This window comes from Harpegnathos saltator, unplaced genomic scaffold (genome assembly GCF_003227715.2).
Source record: "Harpegnathos saltator strain DR-91 unplaced genomic scaffold, Hsal_v8.6 scaffold719, whole genome shotgun sequence".
Lineage (NCBI taxonomy): Eukaryota > Metazoa > Arthropoda > Insecta > Hymenoptera > Formicidae > Harpegnathos > Harpegnathos saltator.
In genome coordinates, this window is record NW_020230559.1 from 55,037 (window position 1) to 82,446 (window position 27,410).

The window sequence follows — 27,410 nt, forward strand, 5'->3', positions numbered from 1 at the left end:
TCCAAACCTTCCCATTGCGATGCAACGAACCTGATTGTATAGGCCTGGGAAACCGAACAAACAGGAGTAGCGACTGAGGAAAGGCGAATGATCGAGACAGGAGGGTACCAAAATCGAACAGGCAAACAGCGTTGTAGACCTCTAGGTACAATGTTGGGGCCGGGTAAATCCTGATACTTGTAACTCGAACTAGTCCCAATGCTAACATTTGCGTCGCGCTGACGGCTGAATGGTTGTGGGGACGGTAAACATGCACAGTCGCTAGCGGCCCCCCGGGAAGACTACGGTCGACCCGTGGTTGAACGACATTCTCAAGCTACGGTCAAGGAAATGCGCCTAAGGCTGAATGGCTGTGGAGATGATAAAAATCACAGTCTAAAGCGCTCTCCCAGAGGTACCTGTCGACCCCTCTGCGGTACCCCAGACTTGGTGGCGCAATGGTGGCTCTGCGTTACTCGACCTCCTTTCCACCGCACTCGTGGGAACAATATGGGTAAAATTAAAAACTTAGCAAGAGAGAAAAGGAAGGATCTTCGGGCTTCTAAGGCTCCCTATCCTATGCCTGGGCGTACTGAAGGAAAGCAGTCAGACAGACTAGAGTCAAAAATAGGGAGCTGCAGTCTTCGAACTGTCCACATTGTATTAGAAAGGTGTGATTCCATGCTCGCGTCGGTACAGGGGAACCGAGCGATGCAGGATAGGAACATTAAAAAGAAATTTGGATGAAAGTAGACACGCGCCGGAAATCGTGAACCGCGAAGAAAGAGAGAAATTGTCCCAAACCCACATAGGTGCTGTAAATTCAAATTCAAATCTAATTTCCATACCTCGGGTATCGACCAGTGGTAGTTCCGCACCCGCGTTGTTGAGAACCACGGGAATTAGGATTCTCCAGCAAAATATGAGGCGTTCAAGGGCCGTTACAGGAGAGATCCGTCGATTAATTGCCTGCAAAAAGCTGGATATCCTGTTATTGCAGGAAACTAACACCAGGAAGCAAGGCAAGGTCTACTCGTGTGAAGGGCTAGGGTCAGGAGTCAGCATAGCGGCAACCCGGAAGGAGCGCCCGTGGGCGGCAGTCGTAAACTGCAATCCACAAATGCAAATGCTGACAATCTCGCAGCTCACTACCCCACATTGTGTATGTGTGGAGGTGCTAGCATCCGGCTTCTCGTTCTACGCAGTGTCCTGCTATTTTCAGTACAGCGAAGAGATCGAGGGGCACCTCAAACACCTCGAGGCGGTGTTTCATTCTCTGAGGGGGCAGAGATTAATAATAGGCATGGATGCCAACGCGAGATCCCCTATGTGGGGTGATCGCAAATTAGATAGCCGAGGCACGAAGCTAGAGGAATTCATCCGCGCTTGCGGCTGGAATATCCTCAATGCTCAGGGACAGCCTCCTACCTTTTGAACAGGATGGGGTTCGTCACACATTGACGTGACTCTGGCATCCGCCGCCATAAGCCGCTTCGTCGGCGAGTGGAAGGTCAGAGAGGGCTGGACTACGAGCGACCACAACTCCCTTGACATCAGGGTGCCGAAGGTCAGGGGCGAGGATCAGCGTACTTTGACCACTGCTCGGTTCGATGTAAATCGGGCCGACTGGAAGAGCTTCGCAGAGAGCCTAATCGATCTATTTAGATCGAGACTCGAGGTCCTCGACCTGGAGTCTGCCCGGGACGTGGAAAGCTTCGCAAAAGTCCTCACAGAAGTCCTCATAGAAGCCTCAAAACGGGCCATGCCCAAAAAGAGGCGATTTAGAAAGTCCAACCCGTGGTGGACAAAAGAATTGACAATCCTCAAGAAGGATGTCTATAGGAAAAGACGGGCTCTGCAGCAGGAGAGCGATAAGTCAACGCGTCTCACAAAACGCCAAGAGTACTGCGCAGCTTTGCGAAAGTACGGCGTGAGACTGCGGGAAACTAAGAGCAAAAGCTGGCAAAAATTTGTAACGGAGGTGGGAAACTCGGAGCCCTGGGGATTCGTGTATAAACACGCGGCTCAGAAGCTCCGGGTAGACGAAATGCTAAGCAGCCTTCGTACTGAAAATTCCTCGACCATCACCCTAGAGGAAACTGCCGGACGCCTGCTGCAGGTGCATGTCCCGGAAGACCGGAAGGATGAAGACACGCTTGAGCAGCGTGAAATTAGAGAAAAGGCACGCATCGTGCCAGACACCGACGACACTCCGATCTTCAAGGAGGAAGAAATCGTCGAAGTCGCGAAATCTCTAAAGTCTAAGAAAGCGCCCGGCCTCGACCTCGTAGAGGTTGCAGTTGTGCGGGAAGCCTCTAAGACAATACCCGGTCAGTTAGTTAGGCTCTTCAACGGATGCCTCCGGTGGGGCGTCTTCCCTTCGATCTGGAAGGAGGGCTCGCTTAGAGTCTTTCTGAAGGACAAGGATAAGGATGGGGACCCGAAATCCTATAGACCGATATGTCTCCTCCCCGTTATAGGGAAATTCTTCGAGAAGCTCCTAAAGGAGCGACTCACCCAGACGTCATTGGCGGGGGATGCTCTCCGATCGGCAGTTCGGCTTCATGCCCGGAAAGTCGACGGAGGACGCGTCGGGTGGTCTCCGCTTCAGAGCGGAGATACGCCGTGGCGCTGCTCTTCGACATAACTGGCGCCTTTGACAACGTCTAGTGGCCTCTCGTGCTGCAGGCCTGGAGTGAGCGGGACTGCCCCCGCAATATCTTCCAGGTTCTTAGCAGCTACTTCAACGATAGAAAAGTTAGGATCTCTTTCAGAGACATCTGCGTCTCCAAAGAGGCAGAAAGAGGCTGCCCTCAAGGCTCAGTATTAGGGCCAGCTTGCTGGACAGTCATGTTTGACGGCCTCCTCCGCGAATTTGACAAAGAAATAGGTAGGTCATACATCGCGTATGCCGACGATCTGCTGGTCACAGTCGAAGGCGACTCTCGTTGTGAAATAGAAAAGCAAGAGCAGCGCACAGTTGATATAATCAACAATTGGTGCAAGAGGGCAAAACTCCAGATCTCTTCGCGTAAAACTGAGGCGGTGGTCCTCAGAAGCGAATTGATCAGGAAGGCCCCGATAGGTAGAAGGGGAGGAGCACGTCCGGACCGAAAACGAAAGGCAGTTAGAGCCAAGAAATCTAACCTCGCGGCGAGACCACCGACCATCCGATTAGACCCAAAGAAAATTGAATTCAAAAAGAAGGTTAGGTATTTGGGTATCCATTTCGATAAAAAAATGGTAGTGTCCTCCCACTGTAAATATTTGCGCGGTAAGGTCGGGCCGCTATTCAGCAACTTAGCTAGGACCGCGGGATGTCAATGGGGGCTGCGCTTTAGCGCGCTTTCGACGATCTATCGGGGCGTGTCTACTCCGACAGTGGCTTATGCCACTGCCGGATGGATCGACCGGTGCGGAGAGGACGGCCTGAAGGATCTTCGGACCCTGCAGCGCCGGGTGCTTGTGTCGGCGGTTGCTGCATACCGCACGGCGTCGACCGAGTCGCTTTGTGTTGCTGCGGGTGCGGTCCCAGTTGATATCCTCCTCAACGAATATAAGGCGCGATACTCAGCTAGGAAAGAAATGGATGCAAAAATAGGGAATGCTGTAATCCCGTTCACCGGGAACATCAAAGAGACCTACGGTCTCATCAGGGATGAGGCGCTAAATATATGGCAGGCTCGATGGTCCTCTTCGAGCAAAGGTCGTATAACAAGCGCCTTCTTTAACAACGTCCGAGACAGGGTGATCGCCAGCTGGGTGAAGCCGGACCATTACGTCACGCAGGTGCTCACTGGACACGGTAAGTTCCGGGGACGCCTCGCGTCTCTAGGGCTCGTGAAAAGTGGCTTGTGTACGTGTGGAAAGGCCGAAGACACGGCGATGCATCACTTGATGGAATGTCCGGACTTTGAGCCGCAGAGAGAAGCGCTGCGGCAACTCGTTCCAGCCGGAAGCTGGAAATGGCCGGAAGCGGCACATTACTTCGTGTCAACACCAGAGGCCTATTCAGTGTTCGCGGCATTTTGGAGGGAATCCCTTTGGCTAAAGGGTCCATGCTAGGCTTCCTATTTCACTTTCGATTTCTTCTACTCTCCTTTCTTTCGCTTTTCTATATTCTAGAATCTTTCACCCACTTTATTAACTCTATTCTACAACCCAGTCCGCTAAAACCCACCTACCGTATCATATTATTCCTCTCTAGTCCCATCCTACTCAAGGGTCAGAGCGTGTGTCCGGGCTCGAGACACAAATGAGCGGGCCTCCCCGTGGTTCCCCGTGGACGCGGCGCGCGAGGCGACACCCTGACGGGAGTCGACGCGCGCGTCGCGACTAAACCGCTCATCCTGCGAAGTACGATCCACGCAGGCGCTGCTGGATTTTTCCATTGCCTGCTTCAGTGGTAGAGGACAAATCGCTGGAAAGTGGTGTGTAGCGTATAGCTTTTATAGCTGAGGTAGCACAGCGCGGCACCTTACGGGTGTCGGGCTTCACAATAACTACTCAGATCCCGGCTCCTCCCATTGCACGTCCAAAGGGGGTAGAGGTAGAGGGAAGGGAGGCGGCGGCAGCGGCGGCGCGGATTTCCGCGCTGCGGTCGTCGGGGCCCCGCGTTCCAACAGGGAAGGAAAAATGGCCGCGGCTACCACAGACAGCCGCGGTCACGATTCGCCCAGCCTCGGGGTCTTCGTACGCGAAGACCCTGAGGCGGGCAATGAATAAAATTCCCCTGGAGGATCTGGGGATCCCCGGGGCGGAGTTGGGAAGAACCATGGCTGGGGACCTACTCGTCAGGGTTAAAGATCCAGGCCCAGGTGGAGAAAAAGCGGACCGCTTGGCGGAATGATTACGACAGGTCCTGCCGGAGGCGGTGGTAAACCGCCCCGTGCTTAGGGGAGAGGTCCGTCTCGGGGGAGTACATGAGGCGGCAACTCCCGAGGAGGTAAAGGAATCTCTGGCTCGCAGTTTGCACTGCGGGCCGGAGGACATTACCCTCGGTCCCCTCAGATGGGGGGCAAGAGGGAGAGGATCGGTATGGGCCAGGTTGCCTTTGACGGCTGCAGTGGCAGCCGCCAAGGTCGGAGGCTTCGCACTGGGGTGGTCAGCAGTAAGCGTCACCCTGCTTGAAGCTCGGCCACCCCAGTGCTTCCGATGCTGGGACACCGGCCACACCCGAGTAAGGTGCACGGCCGCTGTGGATCGCAGCGGCCTGTGCTACAGGTGTGGCCGGGGCGGACACACAGCGCGGTTGTGCGTCGCACGGCCGGAGTGCGCTGTGTGTCGCGAGGAGGGGAGGGACGCGGGCCACAGGATGGTGGGACCGTCCTGTGGACTTGTGTCCCTACCCCGGAGTGGGGGCGGCAATAGACGCGGGGAGCGCCGTCGCGGCCGCCCTCCCAACGGGGGATCGATGGGTTCCGCTGCCGCAGTAAATGCGACAGCGAGGGCAAGCGGGGTTTCTCGCTTGCTGGAGGGGGGAAGCCCGCCGTCAAGTTGAAGGCGACAGGAAGTCGAGTCGACATGGGAGGCCGCCGGCGATCCCGGATAGCGGGGCGGGGGAGTCTGTCCCCCTCAAGTTGAGGGGGTCCTTTCCCTGTTCCCAACCGGGGCGCGCTGCGCGACCCGGGGAAACCGGTTCCCCCTGCTCCGGTCAGTAGACCGGAGACAGGGTCCCTCCCTCTTCTCAAGTTTGAGAAGGGGGAGGAGGGGAGCCGTGGCCTGGGTGGGGGCCCGGGTCACGGCTTCTAACCCCACCTCGAACACCAGAGGTGGGGTTTAGGGGGGGCGGGTGCCCCCCTCCCTGCCCCGGCCTGAAGTGAGGCCGGCCAGGGGTCGGGCGTCTCTTCCCTGAGCATAAGGGATGGAGACACGCGCCCGACCCCGGTAACCCCGCGCGCCCTCCGATAGGGCGGCGCTCCCTGGCCCAGGTACGGTGGTCGAGCGAGTATGGCCTTAGGGTCCGCTGCTCGCTCCCCCTACTTGGGTACCGGGGAGGGGGTGTGGTGCAGCGGTAGTAGTTGCAATAGGCGGCACGTGCATTTAATGCACGTGTCTAGCCGTGCGGCTCCCCTTACTACAGCCCCCTACAAGCTCTGTGGCGCGCGGGGCCCAAGGCGGGCAAGGGTCTCACATCGTGGGGCCAAAAGGGGCGGCGGCTTAGGAAAAGGAATAACACAAGCAGTACTTCCGGCCGCCATCGTTGCCCCTGAAGAAGGCACCCCCTGGAGTTTTAGTCGATGCAAGTCCGACATAACCCACGGCCCCCCCCCAGGGGCCTGTGGGTACCCATAAGGGGTTTCTCCAGGATCACCAAAAAAAAAAAAAGCTTGGACATCTGTTAACAATAACCAGTCGTAATACCAACAATATCGCAACGCAAAAATATTTTTTTTAATAACGAAGATGTCGAGTTTTGTGGCAAATAAACAGCACTTGTGGGAAGCTTTGTTTTTCTGCTTTAACTTGAAAAAAAGTGCAGCTGAAGCATATCGTTTGCTTGAGGAGGCCTACGGCGAACATGCACCATCGAAAACTACCTGTGAAGATTGGTTTAAACGCTTCAGAAGTGGCGATTTCGACACTGAGGACAAGGAGTGCTCCGGAAGATCAAAAACAATTGAGGATGCCGATCTGCAAGCGTTATTGGATGAAAATGATACGCAAATACAAGATCAACTTGCGGAGTCATTAAACATGACTCGCCAAGGTATTTCCAAACGTTTACATGACACGAGACAAATTCAAAAGGAAGGAAAATGGGTGCCGCATGAGTTGACTGAGAGACAAATGGAAAATCGAAGAGCCACTCCCGAAATTTTGCTTTTGCAGCATGAAAGAAAGAGTTTCCTGCATCGAATTATTACTGGCGATGAGAAGTGAATATATTTCGAGAATCTCAAACGCAAAATATCATGGCTTTCACCTGGCGAAGCATCAACATTGACGGCACAGCCAAATCGCTTCGGAAAAGAGACAATGCTCTGCGTTTGGTGGGACCAGAAAGGAATCATGTACTATGAGCTGTTGAAACGGGGCGAAACTGTCAATGGGCATCGCTACCGACAACAACTGATCTATCATATTTGAACCATGCATTGCTCGAAAAACGCCCAGAATGGGACACGAGATACGAATGAGTGATATTGCAGCACGACAACGCTCCGTGCCATCGCACTTCCATCGTCCAGAACACCATCAAAACGCTGAAATGGGATCTGCTACTGCACCCGCCGTATTCGCTAGATCTGGCCTCTTTCGATTATCACTTGTTCCGGTCGAAGACGCATGGCTTGGCTGAGCAACACTTGGCCAATTTCGAAGAGGTGCAAATTAGTTGGATGAATGATTTCGGTCCAAAGACGCGTCGTTTTATCGTCGCGGTATTCATGTATTGCTAGAGAGATGGCAAAAATGTGTAGCTAGGGAGGGACGATACTTTGAATAAACCATTTTTTGTATTTCTCTTGAAATTTTCCATTTTTCAATGATTAAAAAAACCCGGAAACTTAGTTGCGCACCTAGTATATAAAGTTACCACAAATACGAAAAGAAATTTCACAAGCTCAAAGAAATTTTTGCAAAATTGCTGCAATTTCAGAATAATTGGTGCTATTGATTGTACACATGTAAAAATACAATCTCCAGATATGTTATACTATTAAATATGTTTTATAAATATATAATTTATATATATAAAAAGACATATATTCATTGCTTTATAAATATATGTATGTGTATTTGTGTTGTGACGTGGCGGCCGTGAAGGCGCCCGTCACAGTGCGAACCCTCGGTCCTTACGCGAAGTTTTGCGGTGGGGGGGGGAAAGAGTATCGCGCGAGAGTTGCGGGAGAAAGTAGCCGCCTGGCCCACCCCCCTGTATTAATTGGTATTGGTAATAGGAGCGCGCAGGTGTGACGGTCCTGCGTCCCCGAGCTTTGTGCCCCTAGACCTCCTGCGCCGCCCATCAAGACCGAAGGAGCCAGAGGGGAGAAGAGGACGTCACCCATCGCCCGGACCGCCACCTCAGGTGACTGCTCCTCCTTATATCTCTTATTACCGATTCCCGTATCGCCTTAAAGGATTCTCGCTGCCGTTTCCGTTGTCCACAGGCCCGTAGGAATCTCAAGCAAGGCTATCGTCGCTCCCGTGCTCGAAGCGTGATCGCAGGCGAGACAAAGCCGGCCCAGGCGCAAAGACAGCGGGAACGCGAGCGAGAGAGAGAACGCGCGCGAGTGAGACCGAGCACCCGTTCCGCGGATCGACAACAAAGATCCGCGGAAGGATTCCCGTATTGGGAGATAAAACGAGGAACGGGGAGAGAAGTGTAGCGAGACACATCAATGAAGAAAGGAGAGACACTGTTTTTGGGAGAAAATAAAAGAGCGAGCTCCCGTTTTCGCTCTCTCTTATCTCTGGGATAGTTAGTCTGTTGTCGGCTAATACGGGAAAAGTATCGCTTGGAGTATCGCATATATCGCTACGGAAAGGAGTGTCGTGCCGATAACGAACGAAAAGGATACTGTTTGCCGGGAGCGAGAGGAAAAGTTTTGGTGGAGTTCCACGCGCCCAGGGAGTTACCGGGGATGGCTACGTGGCGTAGGAGCGAGCTGCGGAAGAAAAGCGAAGGACCACGCCGCCGGGAGGTTCCCGACTGTGTAAGACCATCCACCTGCTTTACTGTTTCGGTGTCCCGTGCGTACCGTGTCTCGATTTAGTTGTCGGCGAAGAGCAAATCTCGAATTCGCGAGAGCACACAGCGGAATGTACCGTATCGAGGGGTCGGACCGTTCCGATTCCCGAAATAATAAAAAGTGAGATAATCGAAACGCGCATTGCTATTCTTGTGTTTTCCCGATCACTTCCCGGATTCCCGATCGCACCCTCCCGTCTACCGACTCTAAATACTGAGGAGCTACCGGTCCCGTCGAATTCGCGTGTCTCGGCCCTTTGGTGGTGTGTCGTTTCGTGTTGGTGATCGGTGCAGCCCGCTGCACCTGGCACCCAACCACTTTGGTGTAAGTGCGAACGGCCGGGGCGCGTGGACCGACGGCAGTTTGCCGACGGCGAGCAGAAATCGTATCACAGTGTTTATGAAATTTGCAAATAGGTCCCAGATAGCCAAACCTGCGCGAGCAGATTTCGAACAAAGCCTGCTATCATAGTTTGGTGGCAAATAGGCAACAAATTCAACGCAGAATCTGTTATATCAAATTATGCTGCCAATCTGCGGTCAACTATGCGCCAGATCCTGCTGTCGGATATTTGATGGCAGATTTGTACCAAAAACCGCGCAAGACTTGCAGTAATTTGATGGCAGATTAGCGGCAGAAATCGAGCAAACTCTGCGCGCAGACTCTACGCGTAGTTTGGCAGCAGGACCTGCGCGGTTTCTGCTGACAATCTGCTCGCACGGCCTGTCGCACAGGTCCTGTCGACAAAACACGAGCCTAATGAGGACACAGATGGCTATGGTTTTGATGTGGAGATCTGGTCGAAATTGGTGTCAATCTGCGCGCATTCTGCTAGCATTTTGCTTACTGGGGTGGTGATGATGCAGAAATATTTCAAAATAGAAAATCATATTTTTCATTAAATGTACAAGTTGTGGCCAGTGCCAATAAAGAAATAATTGACATCGTAGTTCGATGGCCAGGTTCAGTTCATGATTCAACAATTTTTCAGAAAATTTAAGAATACTATTTGAAATACGCCATTTTCACAACTGCTTGTTATTGGATATATATGATATGTATGATTTTAGCGATAAAATAATGTATATCCTATTATGTTATTTATGTTATTACATAATTGTGTGTGCGTGCATGCGTGCGTGCGTGCATGCGTGTGTATAACTATTTTATCATAATTAACACGTTCGTGACATCGTGACCCACTGGTGAGTCATACTAGTTTATATTAATAGACGTGCGTGTCCACCGGTGGGTCATACTCTGTGAAGCATTGTATTGAATAAGATGAAAGCAAAGCCTTTTGTTATAAAACAAATGCAAAGAAGCAATATATTAAAAAATAAATTGTGCGTCCTTTAGAGTGAACCAATGGATTTATTGATTGTCGCGGACGTGTTAAGTATTTGTTCATACTATTATAGTTAAACATACTGTTTCAGATGATAGTGCATATCCTGCAAAACCTTATTTATTTACACTGTTATTAAATCCTGAAGGTCGTGCCCAACAATTATATAACGAGTCACAAATTCGAACAAGGACCGTAGTAGAACAACATTTGGTATTTGGAAACGTAGATTTCCAATATTAGCATATGGAAGTCGTTTAAAGGTCAAAACAGTAATGACAATAATAATAGCAACTGCTGTATTGCATAATATAGCACAACGTCGAGGGGAAGACATGCCTCCCAGCAATAGTTATATAACACATGTGTTATATAACAGTTATATTGTTGAATAGGAAATTACAACTAACATGCATGTTACATGTAATATTGTGTTTGCTGGGCTCCTACTGATGATGAAGATCCAAATATTTTAGAAAATATTATCGTAGATAATAATGTAATAAACTTTCCTCATTCTCAAAATAAAGTAGGAAATGGTCTACTAGCACGTAATATTTTAATTAATATTTTAATGAATATTTTAACAACTTAATTAATATGCTATAATATACAATATATTTAATATATTAAAAATATTTATATTACTTTTATAATAAATTACTGCATTACTCATGTAATAAATAATTATATTACTGTTGTATGTAATAAATAATAGTATTACTTATATAAAACACATATAAAATATGAAAAATTGGTTTTGTAATATCACATTTCTTTACTTACGAACATATTTTTTATTGCACATTTATCACATAAAAATAATATTGTTCTTTGACAAAATAATAACAAAATAATAACACAAAATAATAACAAATAATAAAAGAATAATATTATTTGTACTAGAAATTCTTTAGCATCACTTTTTTAAAACTAAACATTTTTTAAAACTAAACACTTTTTTAAAACTAAACATATTTGTATAATATATATTTTCATGTATGTAATATATATTTTGTAATATATATTTTTATATAACTTTAAGCTAATATCACATTTTATTTAAATTATTACCAAATACAAAAATATAATAGAATTGAAAAAAGAAACAGATAAAGTGTCATGGAAACTGGTGGAAGATCACCAGTTAATAACTGTTAATAATATTTTGTCACACCTGGTATCAGTCTTTTAAAAAATATATCAAAAAAAGGATTATTGAAAAAGGGAACTTTGCAATTTTCTCAACTGTGCTTGCTTTAGTTGTATGTCTAATTCTAAACTTTTTTTCTTTAATTCAAATTCTACTTCGTTTTGTTTCTTTTTTGCCTTCATTCCCAGATAGCCAAGCCTGCTAATGTCAGGTTTTGCTAAATGTGTGCCGCAAGTCATGCTGTTATAATTGTAGCATTAATAAAGCATGATCTGCAATGTCAGACAATATACGCAAAAGTGAAACAGAAATATAACAGAAAATGCATCATGATATGAAAGCAAAATTACCGCAAAAATCAGGTACAATATGTCACCATAGCAAGATAAAAATTTAAGCACTGTATGCTGAAATAGTATGTCCAATAGCAGCAGCACAAAATTGAATATAGAATGACCTTACATCGTGCGAACAGCAAGCAGTTAGAAATCAAGCTGAATGGGTAATATCTTGTGATAGGAGAAATAAGGCAGAAGTCGATCACGACGCGTCGTTCGAACGTAACAGCAGAAACACTGCAGAAATCGTTCACGACGTGCAATTCAAATACGACGACAGAAACACAGCAAAAATCGTTTACGACGTGTCGTTGAAACACAACGGCAGAAATGCAGCAGAAATAGGGCACGAAATTTTGCTTTTTAGCGGTGCCTCCTTTACGATCTATATATATACTTATACATACACATACACATATATATATAATTCATTTGGTGGATTATTTTAGGGTAGGTATTACAAAGATTTACAATAAATTTGTTTAAAGCAATTTTAATATTTTGTACACGGTGTTTCATCAACATACAGTTTAGTACGACGGATGGACAATCCATATATCAACGAATCACTCTGTATGTGTAAAAGTAGCATAACTTATTTTATATGTTGTAAAATTTTACAAAATTCATTATATAATATAGCTAATATAATATTACAATCTAGTATAATTTTACTATGTTTACTATATATCTAGGTAAATGCTATCTAATTACGTGCTTGCGACAGGGTATGTACATAAAATGTTATTAAAATTTACTTTGTTGTTTCTTTTCTCCTCTCTCTCTCTCTTTACTTAAAAAATCATATTTATAAAAAACATTCTCTTCAGATAATGTCATCTTCAAATAAAGATCCGCATGATCTTCCATTATACATCATGAGAGAATATACAGTTAAAAGTAGAAGATCTGGTATAAAAAATAGAAAAACAAAAATAGAGAGATGGTAAAGAGAATATTAAAACAAATATAAAAAGCCTCTCAAAACATTGACAGAGAAAAATTAAAACTTTCATGTTATTAATTACATAAAAAAGTAAAAAAATCTTTACGTGCTTGATGCTTCTTTATCCTATGCATTTAATAAATAAAAAAAGGGAAAGAATAGGAATATTTAGAAACTTAAAATTTTTGTAACTGAAAACGAATCAGAAGAAATTGTGCCTGACAAAATCGAAAACATCTGATAAGAACTGAAATAAGAAATATGAGCAAAATAAACGTTGTTCAGCCACGTAATTAAATAAATCTTATGCTAAATTTATTCTATCCTTTATATTTATATATATCCTATATATATATATATATATATATATATATATATATTGCCATATATATATATAAATATATTGGATACAGAATTTGGCTACAGAATATCTGAACGTGAACTCAAGATGGTGTTAAATATAAGATCCGACTATGAATACGGCCCTGAATGTAGAATAATCGAATTAACCAATCATGATAAAAAGATATTTGCTCTTTTTATTCTTATTGGTTAATCCGATGCTAGTTACTTTATCCGTAATGTGCAAGTTCCGAACGCACTCCAAATAATTTAAATGCCACTTTATTGGTTATATTAGTATAATATTGGTTATACTAATATAACCAATACATGGTTATACTAAATACATGGTTATACTATATACTCCTGCTTGTAGAATGCGATATGTTTGTCATAGAATCCAAAGATTTAAAACTTTCACTTAAAAATGGAATTATATCACTTTTTCTTCTTTTGTGCCACAAGAAATGCATAATGTACCACCAAATCATTAAATTGTGCCTGTATGCCACTGACCTTTAAAGCCAGCGGCACACGGCACACAGTGCTTGTTTTGTGTTGAATTGCTTGCTGGATGAAAATACTGCGTTCTGATTGGTACATTTCCACACATCTTCGGAAATGTACTAATCAGAACGCAGTATTTTCATTCAGCATGCAATCCAGCACGAAAACAAGCATCGTGTGCCGTTGACTTAATTGTGCCACATGTGGTACACTCGCGAGCATAAAGGTTTGTGACCGTTTTTTTGCAACTTTCGGAACGCATCCCGACTCGAGAAGAATGAGAGTCACTGCTCCGCCTGTGGAGCACGCCTGCGCAGTGACTCACGACGAAAGGCGAGAAATGAAATACACGCGGTGGGACATATTATAATAATACAGACTCAGATGAAATGAATACTCCAGTATTAAATGGAAATGAGGGAACACAGAACAGACAAAAATCATCCGATGTAAGTCTTATACTCCGGAGGACATCCGAAAAAGGTAGAATACGAACTTAATTAAGAGAATTAAGCAGCATTACGATAGTTACGATTCTGTCCCACATAGCACTGCAATATTGCAGCAATATTGAAACAATATTATAATATCGTAGCAATATTACAAAATCACAAGATTATTATATAATATTCCAGCAATATTATCACAATATTACAGAGTGATATATCAGATTACAATATCACTGGAATATTACTGCAATGTTACAATGTGACTATCGTATGGCAACATAGTGACAATATTACGACAATATTGCGCAATGATAAATCTCATTGCAATATCACAAGAATATTGCCGCTATATTCCAGCATGATAGACCGCTACGTAATATTTCTGAATATCGCAGTAATACTTCAATGTGATATATCAATCTACAATATCGCAGGAATATTATAACAATATTGTAGAATGATATATCAGATTACAATATCAGTGAAATATTACTGCAATGTTACAACGTGACTATTATATGGCAACATAGTGACAATATTACAACAATATTGCGCGATGATAAATCGCATTGCAATATCATAAGAATATTGCCGCTATATTCCAGCATGATAGACCACTACGTAATATTTCTGAGTATCGCAGTAATATTTCAATGTGATATATCAATCTACAATATCGCAGGAATATTATAACAATGTTGCGAAGTGATATATCAGACAGATTGAATAAATCAGCATTATAAAGTGAAAAAACGTTAGAAAAATCGATATAAGATGAAATTCGTGATTTCGGCTGCAATGTTGAGTCCGCCATATTGAAAAAAAATTTAGAAAAAAATTTACCCATATATTTTTAAGGTACAAATGTTAATAACGCGATCTTTGTAGTTTCCGGTATAAAATAACAATTTTTTTTAAGAAATCAATGATTTTCATAAAAGACAGACTGAAGAAAATACGCCGTTTTGTTTAGATCTAAATGGTCAAATTGTAAAAAGCTTACCCAAAAGCTCTTAAAAAAATTATTCCCGAAAAGAATTATTAGCGATTTCTTTAATATCTGTTAGCTCAAAGTTTATAGTCACGCTATTGACGGTTGCTGCACTCAGTTTCAGAATCCTTTACTGAATAAGACATAAAATTTTTTCGATTTGCGAAAAGTTCTTATTGAGAACTTCTATAAACATTACTCTTTATGCTATCATTATATTTATATTTCTATTATTGAAAATTGTTTTATATATATATACACGTTAATATTACATCTGTGTTTTTATTATAAAAATGATAATGATAAGATACTGATTTTAATAAAAACTTTTTAGCAATTATGGTTTATAGCATCTTACAAATCTTATAAAATTTATGATTCTGAAGCTATTATTACCGAAAATATTTGCGTTTTGACTTAACAGATGAGCGATATATCAGACAATATCACTGGAATATTACAATATCACTGAAATATTGCTGCAATGTTACAATGTAACTATCGTATGGCAACATAGTGGCAATATTACAACATTATTGCGCGATGATAAATCTCATTGCAATATCACAGGAATATTGCCGCTATATTCCAGCATGACAGACCGCCACGTAATATTTCTGATTATCGCCGTAATACTGCAGGGTGAAACAATTCATATACAGGATGTTCTATTTTAATGTCACATCACAAATATCTCAGAAACACTGCGTTAAATAAAAAAATGTTTCAGACAAAAGTTGTTTGGGTTGAAGCAGGACAAGAAAGCGATAGCATTTTGTTTATAAATGGCGTCAGTTTTGAGATATTCACTGGCAATCAATTTTCATAAATGGAAATCCGAATTTTTTATTATATTTTCTTTTTCTATCAATTAATTTGAATAATTTTTGTCTGAAACATTTTTTTATATGGTTGATATTTTTTGAGATATTTAAGGAAAACTTGGTAACTTTTTCAACATTTAACTTACGATATCTCGCTAACTATTCGTCGAAAGAAAAAATAGTATTAGACTTTTTTACTTTACTTACTATCAAGAATATATTATTATAATAATGTCCTAACTTTTGTTAACTTATCGACCTTTGGAAATTTCAAAATTATTAAATTAATCAAAGTTAGGGTACTATTAATATATTCTTGATATTCAATAAAGTAAAAAAGTCTAATACTATTTTTTTTGTCGACGAATAGTTAGCGAGATATCGTAAGATAAATGTTGGAAAAGTTACCAAGTTTTCCTTAAATATCTCAAAAAATATAAAGCAAATAAAAAATGTTTCAGACAAAAGTTATTCAAATTAATTGGTAGAAAAAGAAGATATAATAAAAAGTTGGGATTTTCATTTATAAAAATTGATGGTCAGTGAATATTTTGAAAGTGGCGCCATTTATTAACAAAATGCTATCGTTGTGCTATGTTTTATGTCCCCCTTCAAGTCAAACAACTTTTGTCTGAAACATTTTTTTATTTAACGCATTGTTTCTAAAGCGTGGTCTACAATGGCCGTAAGCCATAATAATAAGAAGAAAGCGTGAACAGTAAGAAATGGACCAACCAGTTGATTATTTTTGTCATAATCGACTATGATTGGTTTATTTCTTACCGCTTACGCTTACTTCTTACTGCTTACTGCCATTGTAGACCACACTTGAGATATTTTTGCGAGATTTATGCCTAGGACATTAAGTATTTTTGCAATATTGCTGTGATATTTATGCAATATTTCAGTAATATTCCTGCAATATTGCAGCAACATTTAAGAAATATTGTAGCAACATTCCTGCACGATTGCAGTAATATTTCGGCAATATTTTGCAATTTTTCTGCAGTATTGTGGCTATATTTCATAGATATTCCTGCAAGATTGTGGCGATATTTCAACAACATTGTGGCAATAGTCCTGTGATATTGTGACAATATTCCTACAACATCATAACAATATTCCCGCAATATTTCTGCGAGACTTATGCCTAGGATATTAAATATTTCTGCAATATTGTTGTCATATTTATGCAATATTTTAGTAATATTCCTGCAACATTTCTGTAATATTCCTGCAATATTGCGGTGCTATGTGGGGTTATACATTTATATATGATTTATTGTTCCAGCAATAGCTATCTTCTATAGCAGAAGCAATGATATTAGATACAGAAGCAGCTGTTATAGCGAATTTTGAATTTTTGGGACATACAGACATGGACATGGAAGAGGAAGAAGGAGATGGAGACGATGAAATTTATGATGCAAATACAGATAAACCAAATAAAGTAACGCTTACTATCATCTTGCGTTTTAATGATATTGTTCACGCTATTTGTTAACATAATTTCTTATTTTTCAGGCATCTATCCCCCTTCTAGCGGAAGATGTTGATACAGATGCAGAGGCAGAAGTATTAAATGAATTAAATCTCCTTACAGAAATTGAAGAATCGCCACCTGGTTCTATCCATTTGAAAATAAATTCTTCAAAGGGGTTAGTAAATCTCTTTTTATTCGTGTACTTTAAGATAAAATATAAACCTATTACAATAATAGATATTTTGTAATGTTGTCACATATAATCACATAATCTAATGATGCCTGTAGGTTTATTACATAGAGGATTACAACAAGATCCAAGACGCCCAAATAATAAAGAAGGCGGTGACTCCACGCTGGAATTAGGAGAATTAGAACAATTATGTGTTAACAATGATGAAGAAATATCGTACGATGTAAGTTCCAAGAATTTTCCCCTATATTTCAGTCGAGTCGCTTTTTCAGCTATGTAAAAGTTACAGTTTGTTGACACTCTTAACGTATTATTTCTTGCGACACAGATGGTTTCCACTACGAAGGAAACCTTCAGAAAAATATGGAACGCTAAATATACGTTACGTTCGCATTTTGACGCTGTTAGAGCACTCGTCTTCCACCCCGCAGATCGGTTCTTATTACCGCAAGCGATGATCACACACTGAAGTGGAATCTTCATAAGACTGTACCGGCAAAAAAGTAAATCCAATATTGATTAATGCTGTGAAAATATATAAAATATAAACCGCAACATTTCATTTCAAAGATACAATATATCATAATTTTATGTTTTAATATTCTTTCAGGTCAGCTTCGTTAGATGTAGAACCACTTTACACATTCAGATCATACACTAGACCTATATTATGAGTAGTATGTGGGCAGGTATGGCCCGTCAAAACATTCCCCCTCCATTCGACCCGCCGGCGCCACTAAACCACGCCCACCGGCGCCGGCGGGTCGAGTGGAGGGGGAATTTTTTGACGGGCCATACCTGCCCACAGGCAAAAACTAATCGACTTTTGAAATAAGCAAATTATGACCGTCATTATTAGAGAGTTTGACAATTCTGACTCTAGATCAGCTACTTAATTTGCATATTGCATTTGCGGAAAAACTCTGTGGAGCTGTGCCGGATTCGAACCTGGGACCTCGGCTTTTGAATCACGCGTCTTACTACTACGCTACCGCTATACACCCTGATGGAAACTAGCTATATCGTCTACATACGGAAAGTATCGACGTCACAGCTTTTAAAAAAATTCTGTAAGGTCTTGCTGGATTCGAGAACCTGGCACCTCAGGCTCTTGAGTCTCGCGCGTCTTACCACTACGCTACCGCTATACACCCTGATGGAAACTAGCTATATCGTCTACATACGGAAAATATTGACGTCACAAGTTTTGAAAAAAACCCTGTAAGGCCCTCTGTTGGATTCGAACCGGAGCCTCTGACTCTCGAATTAAGCCGTCTTACCACCGTACTACTTACCTGTGTGTCCCCATCACTTTCGAAGTCGAAAAATTAAGTTAAATTGGGTTTTGTTACAACGAATTGGAGAACACTGGGGAAGAGAAAAGAGATGGAGAGAAAGAAATATACAACATTTTTATAAAATAAATTCACATTTTATTCTTATACATTTTTCTAATACAGGATTGAACCTGGTACATAGGGATATGATGATCTAGCGATTTGCGTTTACATTGACAAAAGATTTTCTTATACAATCGTACAATTAGCTGATCGTTTCGTTCGCAATCATTGGTAAACAAATTTTTAAAGGTATTGAGGTTATAACCCCCGCACATAAAGTAAAGAAAAACACAACAATAATGACCACAAGTCGTCGATAAGAGACCCTGTAACTGAGAGGTATTCCATCGGTAAGTGGTGGAATTTCTTCTAAGACGCAGGAGAAATCGTGAGTCCCAGGGCGGCATCTCGTAGCTGTCAAAGTATGTAGCTGCTCCATTCTGATCGATGTAGACCCAGTGCTGTCCTGGACGGTCGTGATTGTCTGTATTAGCGACTATTGCCGTCGATCTCGTCCACACCCTCGGTAGTCTGTCGGCTGGATAGACGCCTGTGTATCTGGCGTTGAGATGTTGCAGTGCGTGTTGAATTTCGAGCGAATTCATTTTATATAATTTCGTTTTACCTCTGGTAACGTGATTGTTATAGTTCTCGATGGTTCGACTGAATGTTCCAACCCGGTATTTGTTTTGCTTTCCTCTTCTTCAGACGATGACTCTTCACCCTCCGATTTGTAGGAATAGTTATTTTCACTCTTTTCCTCGCCAATTTTGGAGGACAAGCACTGAGCTACATAGACGCTGTCACGTTTCCTGATGTTGATTTGGCTTTGTTCGATGTACCAGTGTTTCAATTTGTATGCGTTGCGTAATGCACAATGATAACGACTGTGTTTTTTAAATGCGTGGAATGAGCAAGCTTCTACAAGTTCGCTGGATGAAAGATCACTGGACATCGGCGAGATATTCTCCAGATTATACACGTTTCGGGCTAGTAAATTTTGCAAGTAGCTCGCTTTTTCCCTGCCCTTTGTCATGAAGTCACGAATATGTCTCGTAATTTCACGCAAGCGCAGATAAAAATATTTCGGATTACTCTCTCCATCGTACCACTCGATACCATGATAATTCTGTGAAAGCCAGTTATTTATACGTCTTGATTTTTCATTCAATTCCACAAATGAATACTCTGGAGCTAAGATCCAATGACCGACGAGTGACTCATTAACACCGACAATAGCCACCTCCTTAAGCATGTAGACATCGTTGTTATCGCGGAAACATTGTACTTCGATAATGACATCCATGTTCCCTCTGTATACTCAATTTTGCTTTCCCGAAACTATACTTTTCACGTCTCGAAATCGACTGAGCTCTTTTCTCAAAACTTTTACTCAGGAGGGTTATGATATTGAAAATCTTTATATTGGAAGGGGAATGACGTCGAAAAGAAAAGTGGGGACTCATTTTAACTGCTATAATCTACAATGACTTGACGAGAAGAATCTATTTCCAGCACGCTTTCAAATTCAGCATAAACTAAGCAGTTGATCGTTGTTGTGAGAGCTTTTTCGAAGCGTACTTCCATTCGCAAACTACCATGTTTCACAAGGTTCCATTGAGCAGCGCAATTAGCCAATAGATCAGGAGTGAGATCGAAGGCGAAAAGAGTATAACCAGCAAGATAATCTTCTCTGGATATAGAATTAGTTTCGTTCAAAAAGTGAATACCCGTTCCCGAGAAAAGGGTGTGATATGCCTCGGCGTAGAGCATCTCGTTACCAGAGAATCTTGGCTGTAACGGCCTGCTAGGGATTTGAGTTCCATCGACATACAGCGAAAAGAAATTTATTCCATAATGCTGGAAATTGAACGGATTTAAATGTCAGGCACCGTTAAATGCTTTGTTATCCACAAAACCGATAATTATACGCTTCGATATTTGCCCAAGAATGACGTTGTCCAGTGTTTCTCCTACGACGCCACTATGAATCGTGAATGATTTAACTTCGACTCTCGTGAGCGGGTATTTAGCAGTAGTCCTGGTCAACATTTTCGTATGAGCGAGTAATATGCCTGGGTTTATTCTAGCTCTTCTGGTGAGTAGTGTAGCATCTAAAATGTATATCCGTGACATAGTATTTCCCTCCATAAGACAGAAGGAATCTTTTGAACGAACAAGTCGCATGCGTACTTCGACACCATTGATCAAAAATTTATCTTGATTGAAGACGTCGCAGTGAAGATGGCCTATGAGATTCAGCGTTCGCCCTCCTTGTACAAAAGCGGCTCGCTTGTCGAGTCCGTGATTGCAGGGTGTCGCTCCAGGTAGAGCGTCCATGTTCCCTGCCGTATCGTTGTACCACAGACACGAAGCCAGGTGGGAGGTTTTTACTGGTGAAGCGTAATTTAATAACGCCTCTATGTAGGCGCGGTAAGCGCAAGCGTTGTTTGGAGGTGACACGAGTTTTTGGTTGAAATATACGTCGATTTGATTGAACATCGAATGCAGTATATGGTTTATAGGACCTACTTTTGCGGCGGTGGCTCCTGCTACAGTTTCCGTTTCTACGCGTATGCGTAGTGACAGCATGGTGTGAGCAAAATCTATGTATTCTTCTCCATGCCCTGGTACGACGAATTCAATGGGCGCGTCGTCCGTGAGAGAAGACATGGGTTTGTAGTGAATCCATTGCGAGCTCTCAATACTGGTTTGTGTAGGTGGTAGAGTGAAGAGAACGAGTTCACTCTTTAAACATTCACAGGAATGCGTATGAAGAAAGGACATACTTCGAAAGCAAGCGTTTGTTGTTGTTGTTTAGGAAAAAATATCTGATACAGTACGCTTCTTGATAACTCCCCGACGTTTAGCAAGGCCTCTCTCGCTTTTCTTCACTGAACGCTTCTTAGCAGGCTTCTTCGGTAGCTTCTTATACCGTTTTTTCCCCTATACGTTTCTTCGAGTCACTTTCCTCTTACTTGATTTAGAAGCGTTGACTAGACGTTTAGGTGCAGATGATTTGCTGCTGTATCCGCTTAGCGTGACGAAAGGAAACTGTGCTTTTCTGATGTTCGCAGACGTTTTATATCCTGATCCCTCCATCAGTTTATTAATGTGTTCTACCGCTCTTCTTTTGAGATTTGAGCCTGATTCCTTGAGGCGTGTTTTAACAACTGTTTTCAACGGCGTGTTATTCTCCACGTCATCGAGTATATTAATCCCTGCGCGTAGAGCTTCTTTTCCAACGACACGCGCACCACTGGTCAAATAAGGTAACACGCGTCTGAACAGACCACCGAGAAAACTGCCGATGCCATGACCACGCTGATACTCTGATTCTACAAAAACTCTCGGAATTCCACTACCGTGACTTCCCCCTGATTGCGCTTCGTAATACTCTAAATAATGGGTCATATCGTGCTAATCACGACGTCTAAATTGTAATGTAACTGTCCCAATGTAATGTCAATGTCCCAAATTCAAATGGTATTCTTTCACCAACCTGATCTCTTATATCTATTTCGATCGTGCGGAAACATGTTAACCGCAATGGAATAATTCGGTGGTGTGAAATGCTTCACCATGTTACGGCCGTAGGCATATTTATTACCATTGTATTCGATGGGGACTATACGGAGAAAAGCAGAATACACGTCTCCCGTTATATAGGACTCGCAAATGTCGCAATAAACAAAGAGTTTATCGGGTATACCCCGCACCATACTAGCTGGTTCGTCGGACATAAGTTCACGTTTCGACGTAATGAAAGAGTAAAACCTTCCTTCTCCAACTTTCTGGGGCGTCACATTACGATCAGTATTGGGATGGTATGCTATACGACCCTGCATAATTTTTGACAAATTGAGATGAATGAATTCCTCGTTCGGTCTATACAAATCGAAGCCAAGTATACGAGCCACCTTGTCGGAAAACTTCACGAAATGAAGACTATTGCATTCTTTAATATCACATGTGCAGTAAACCGTTACTTTACCACCGTGATAAGGATCCTGACGCCAGGCAATGTGCGTTTTGAGTAATGAGCTAGCGTTGTTTAAAGATTGTAACAATTCGCTCACTGTAGTGTAAACACCGGAGGTTATGCGGGTAAACCCAAATTTGGGTAGATGATCGTCACCTTTTATGATAACTGATTTGGTGTTTTTGGTATTAATATTTTCTCGCGGCAATGAAATGAATACGAGTTCTGTATCTTCCTCGGGGCACACATGTAAAAAACTAAAGGGGTATTGAATTTCGGTAAGCGCTACTTCCCATAAGCCAGTCAGCTTCACTTCTTGAGGCAATTCCGTAATAAATGAAGTAGTTGTGTTTTCGGGATAGTGTCGCATACTGTTATTGCTCGGTAGTATCATGAGAAACTGGTTTTCCTCCATCATGGTTTGGAAGCAGTTTTATATTCGAAACAGCTATCCAGGAATTGAATTTAGAAGGGTAACCCCGCCAGCTGACGAAAAATTCTTTATTAGCTCCTCGTCCTCTGCGTCGTATCACCTTATCCACGATAAATTCTTCTTCTTGTAAGTTTTTGTTTACCCCGGTTAGTTCTTGCACGTAAAATATCCCATCGATCACTTCACCTGACAGATCACTCAATTCGTACACACCGGGGTTTCGCCACTCGAGAATACGGTGAATACGAAATATTTCTTCCGTCCAGTTCGCCTCATATCCTTTCTCAAAGACTCCTTTCGCTCTACTGACGCGCACTAGTGTACCCGCTTTGTATTTAGCTCCTCGTCTATGATTTCTTCGATCGAGTTTATCGAGATGATGGTATCGCTGCTGCATATGTTCACGAGCGATGCGTGCATTTTCCAACGTGACGCTTGCCGGTTCCATTTTAATGGTTGAATGTCGAGTGTGATTGTAAGCGTGCACGATGCTTTGCAAAACATCTATGTAGCGATGTGTATTTTTGTGTGTAAAATAGCGCCATAAACGTTCTTTGAGAGTTCTGTTGAAGCGTTCGATCACCGCTGCTTTGACATCCGGATTTCGTACCGTGCGAAAACTTATGTTCTTTTCCTTCAGAAATTTTTGAAATGTTTGCCCGATGAATTCTTTACCCTTGTCACTCTGCAACCACACTGGTACTCGTCCTCTACTTCTTGAGAGCACGCGACGAGAAGCTTCCGTCACACTGTCCGAAGTCTTACTTCGTATTGGTTCTACCCAGACAAATTTGCTAAGCACATCGATGATTGTCAACAAGTAACAATAGCCCTCATTGTAATTTCGAAGATTAGGGAGTTCAACCAAATCAGCCTCCCACAGAACGTCGATATTCGTGACGTTGTAATGCAAGCGCGGGAATTTATACCGTGCCGGTCGATGAAGTGTGTATGCATCCTGTGCCTGAAGCCAACGAATAATCTCTTCACGCCAGGTCCTGCTGCTCGCGAAAGATTTTTTATTGTAGAGTATCCCGCATAGTGTGCAGGGTCGTAGTAGAATTTTGCGAGGTCTGTCATTCCAGTGTGTTCCAATTGATCAAACGTCTTTTACCCGCTGATTTAGAAGCGTTGTCGTTCACTCGTTCACTCGTGTTTTACGCCTATGTTGATAGGAAGTTATAAATGTCGCGTGTACGCGCTCTGTGTCGCGTTCTTCAGCGAGAGACGTGTCTCCGATAGTACGTTTGCGCGTTCGTTCTTTCGTTGGTGGAAGCCGATGTGCATAGCTGTTAGTCGGCGAAGAAGCTATACCCAATTCTAACGGGTTCCAATCTATCATGCGTCTTTTACTCGTTGGTTCAGAAGTGTCTCCGCTCATTCGTGTTTTATTTCTATTCTCATTGGTTGTTACAAACAGAGACCGTCCATCCTCGTGATCTTTTTCCTCAAACGACGTCTGGGCAATCTTACGTTTAGACCAAAGCTGCTCGTTAGATGATGGGAGCGGTGTGCTGCTACCTCTCGGAAGAGTTTCTCTCAATCTCGCGGAAAGATCACTTTCGTCCATGACTTCTTCCAATAATTCTCGATTTCCTACAAATTCCGGAGGAGTATCTACTTCGCGCAAAAGGCGTGCAAACTGTACTCTCGCTACTGCTCTGGTGGTTTTTCGTTCACGAGCCGCGTCGTTTAAGAGGTCGATGATATTCGATCCTCTCAGAATTCTATCATCTATTGTTACGACTCCTTGTCTGTCCCAGCTTAATCGACCGGGTACCGCCGCATCACACAAATGTACCAACAGCTTGCGCGCTTTAGCTCGGTAACTCTTTGGCACTTTATTCAGTATTCTCCCGATACTTTTCTGTTTGCTGGTGATGACTACGTGTATCGGCTCGTACGTGTTGAGAAACGTTCAACGTTCGACGTACTCCGGTCTCTATATTGGGAATATCTTCATTTGCATCTATACCTGTGTTTTCTTCTACCGCATTTCCGTCAGCGTATTCGTCATCTTCACGAGGGGTATTTTCCCCTTTCCCAACGTTTTCATCATCGTCGACCGCACCACCAACATCGGGTTTCTCTTCTTTTTTTCCGCGTAATCGACGTTTTTCCCGCTCTCGAAAAAAGTACAGATATCGCTGAAGCACCTCTCTATACAATCTCCATTTTTCCCGCGCTCCTCCGAGGACCGGAGAGTTGAGAATTCTATGCATCTCTGCGTCGAGACGTGACAGGACGGAACCCGGAGTACGCACCGTATTTTCATTCTCTACCGATGCTATGTTCAACCCAGTTGTGGGTTTATCTGTCAAAACAGAGGGAATCGTAGTCGAGGAAGACGCCAACGACGACGACGACAGCGAGGTCGGCGATGTATGAGTCTGCTGCTGTAATCTCTCAAGATTATCCGTAGAAATCAGTACCATCTTCTTGGCTCTTTCCATGGTTCAAGCGCGAACAGTCTTAATTATCAATAATTTTGGATAATATAGCACCGAGTATAGGGCCAATCAGATAAGGTAGAAATCCTCCACGCTGTACTATCACTTTCCGTTTACCTCTCCAATCGGCACGGTTATTAGCGATATGACGTAGCGTTGCTTTGTAACGTGATAGACGATTTTTTTCCCTACTGCCGAGCGGTACGTTACCTTTGAGTGTGTTGAAGGCGCACTCGCAAATACATCTAATGAAATCACGGTCCGCTTCTCGCAGAAAGGCAGCGCGTTGTTTCTCCGTCAAGTAGCACAACGCCTTCAGGAGAGAGATGTTTTTCGCACCGATGGATCGTTTTGCCAGACTTACTGTTTTATCGTTCTTTTTCGCAACCGTTCTGCTACCACCACCCATTGTCATTGCGACGACAAGACTGTCACAGGATAAGCATATGCACGGGTTTTATACGTAACTTCTGGTGGATCCTCGTTGAACGTAAACATAGTGCGTGGTATCGGTGGGGAGGATACATGTACGAAACCGATACTCATCCGGAGTAGATTGTTTCAGATCGAGCAACAGATATCCATGTGGAAACGATGTAGCGTCATAGTAAGCTTCTTCCAAAAACTTTGAATCTTCCGGATATACCTGCCTGGCCAAGTGGCGTATCTGAGCACGATCACGGGGGTTTTTGAACACCACGATGTAATTCGTATTGAGAGAAATATCTCGTTGCCCTCGTCCTTGATGAAATAGATTTTGCGAAATGAGTATAACACTAAGGTTTTTGTGATGACTCCCCTTTGTGAACAGATCGACAATTACTTCGCACGATGACGATTCCCTCATGAGATCGTCTATTATCACCAATTTCGCGACAAGAGGGTCGTTTGAATAATCATCCGCGCGCGGTAAGCCTTCTCGAAATTCTATCATACAACGGCCTGATTTCGTCACTTCTTGCTGTAATTGACGGTAAGTCTCTTGCCACTCGGCATAATAGAATAGGATCCTGTCGAAACGGGTATCCGCCATTGCAGGTAAATAACGAAGAAAAGTCTTTACGAAAACCGTTTTCCCACAGCCCGTAGGACCGCAAACGATAGATGTCCAAGGATGTTTCCAGCGAACGTCCATTTTGCTAAATGATTGATTCTGTTACCTAGTGAAGCTACATAAATACTGAAGAAAAGAAGAAACGGTGATGGTCTTATAACCCCGCGCCGAGGAGTCTTCCATAACGGGACCACTAGCTCATATCCCTGTGTACGCAATATACAGATAAGTCATTATTGAGAGAAAACAGTCGTATATTTTTACACAGAATACTTAACACTATATTTACATTTATACATTTTCTTATTCTCTAGAAATAAGTGTTCAGATTCGAAAGAGGAGAAGGATCAACCGACTACTCTCTTACGACGCCACGTAGCCATATGGCAGAGAGTGTCCTGTGTTATTGTCGAATCTACGTTTTAGCAGCACAGACTTGCATGATTTGCTCTCGTCTCTCGTTACGACGTCGTGAAATGCGGTACGCCGAATCGCTCTAAAACGTAAATTTATCGATGTTTTCCGCGAATCCTCCTCCCTCTCATCATCTTTTCGTTTTCGGTTATTTTTCCGGCTATTAATAAATTTTTTATACTGCTAAAGTTAATATATCTCGAATTTTCGAAGTTTAGGGTTATCCCCTTTACTTTACAAACTTCGTGAGTTCTACCTTGCGGAGTACGTACAACGTAGGAGTAAAATTTTGAGCCTCCGGATATAAAGGTTTCTATGTAACTACCTTGACCATGATTCTCAAGCTCATCCGTCATATCACCCAAAAAATTACCCGTACGCGGTTCGTACTCATTGGGGTCACCGGTGCTCACATATATACAGGAATCGGTGTCATAATATAATACACGGCGGTCTAATTTTTCTAAATATTCGTATAATTTTAGTCGTGC

General features: G+C 42.9%; 1 long non-coding RNA gene across 1 annotated transcript; it reads left to right on the forward strand.

Annotated features, from left to right (window-relative positions):
- The first annotated feature begins 9,950 nt into the window (after positions 1-9,950).
- On the forward strand, positions 9,951-10,290 carry LOC112590118 (uncharacterized). Its single transcript, XR_003114013.1, has 2 exons — positions 9,951-10,018; positions 10,112-10,290. It is a non-coding gene; the product is annotated as an uncharacterized LOC112590118 (long non-coding RNA).
- The last annotated feature ends 17,120 nt before the right edge of the window (positions 10,291-27,410 follow it).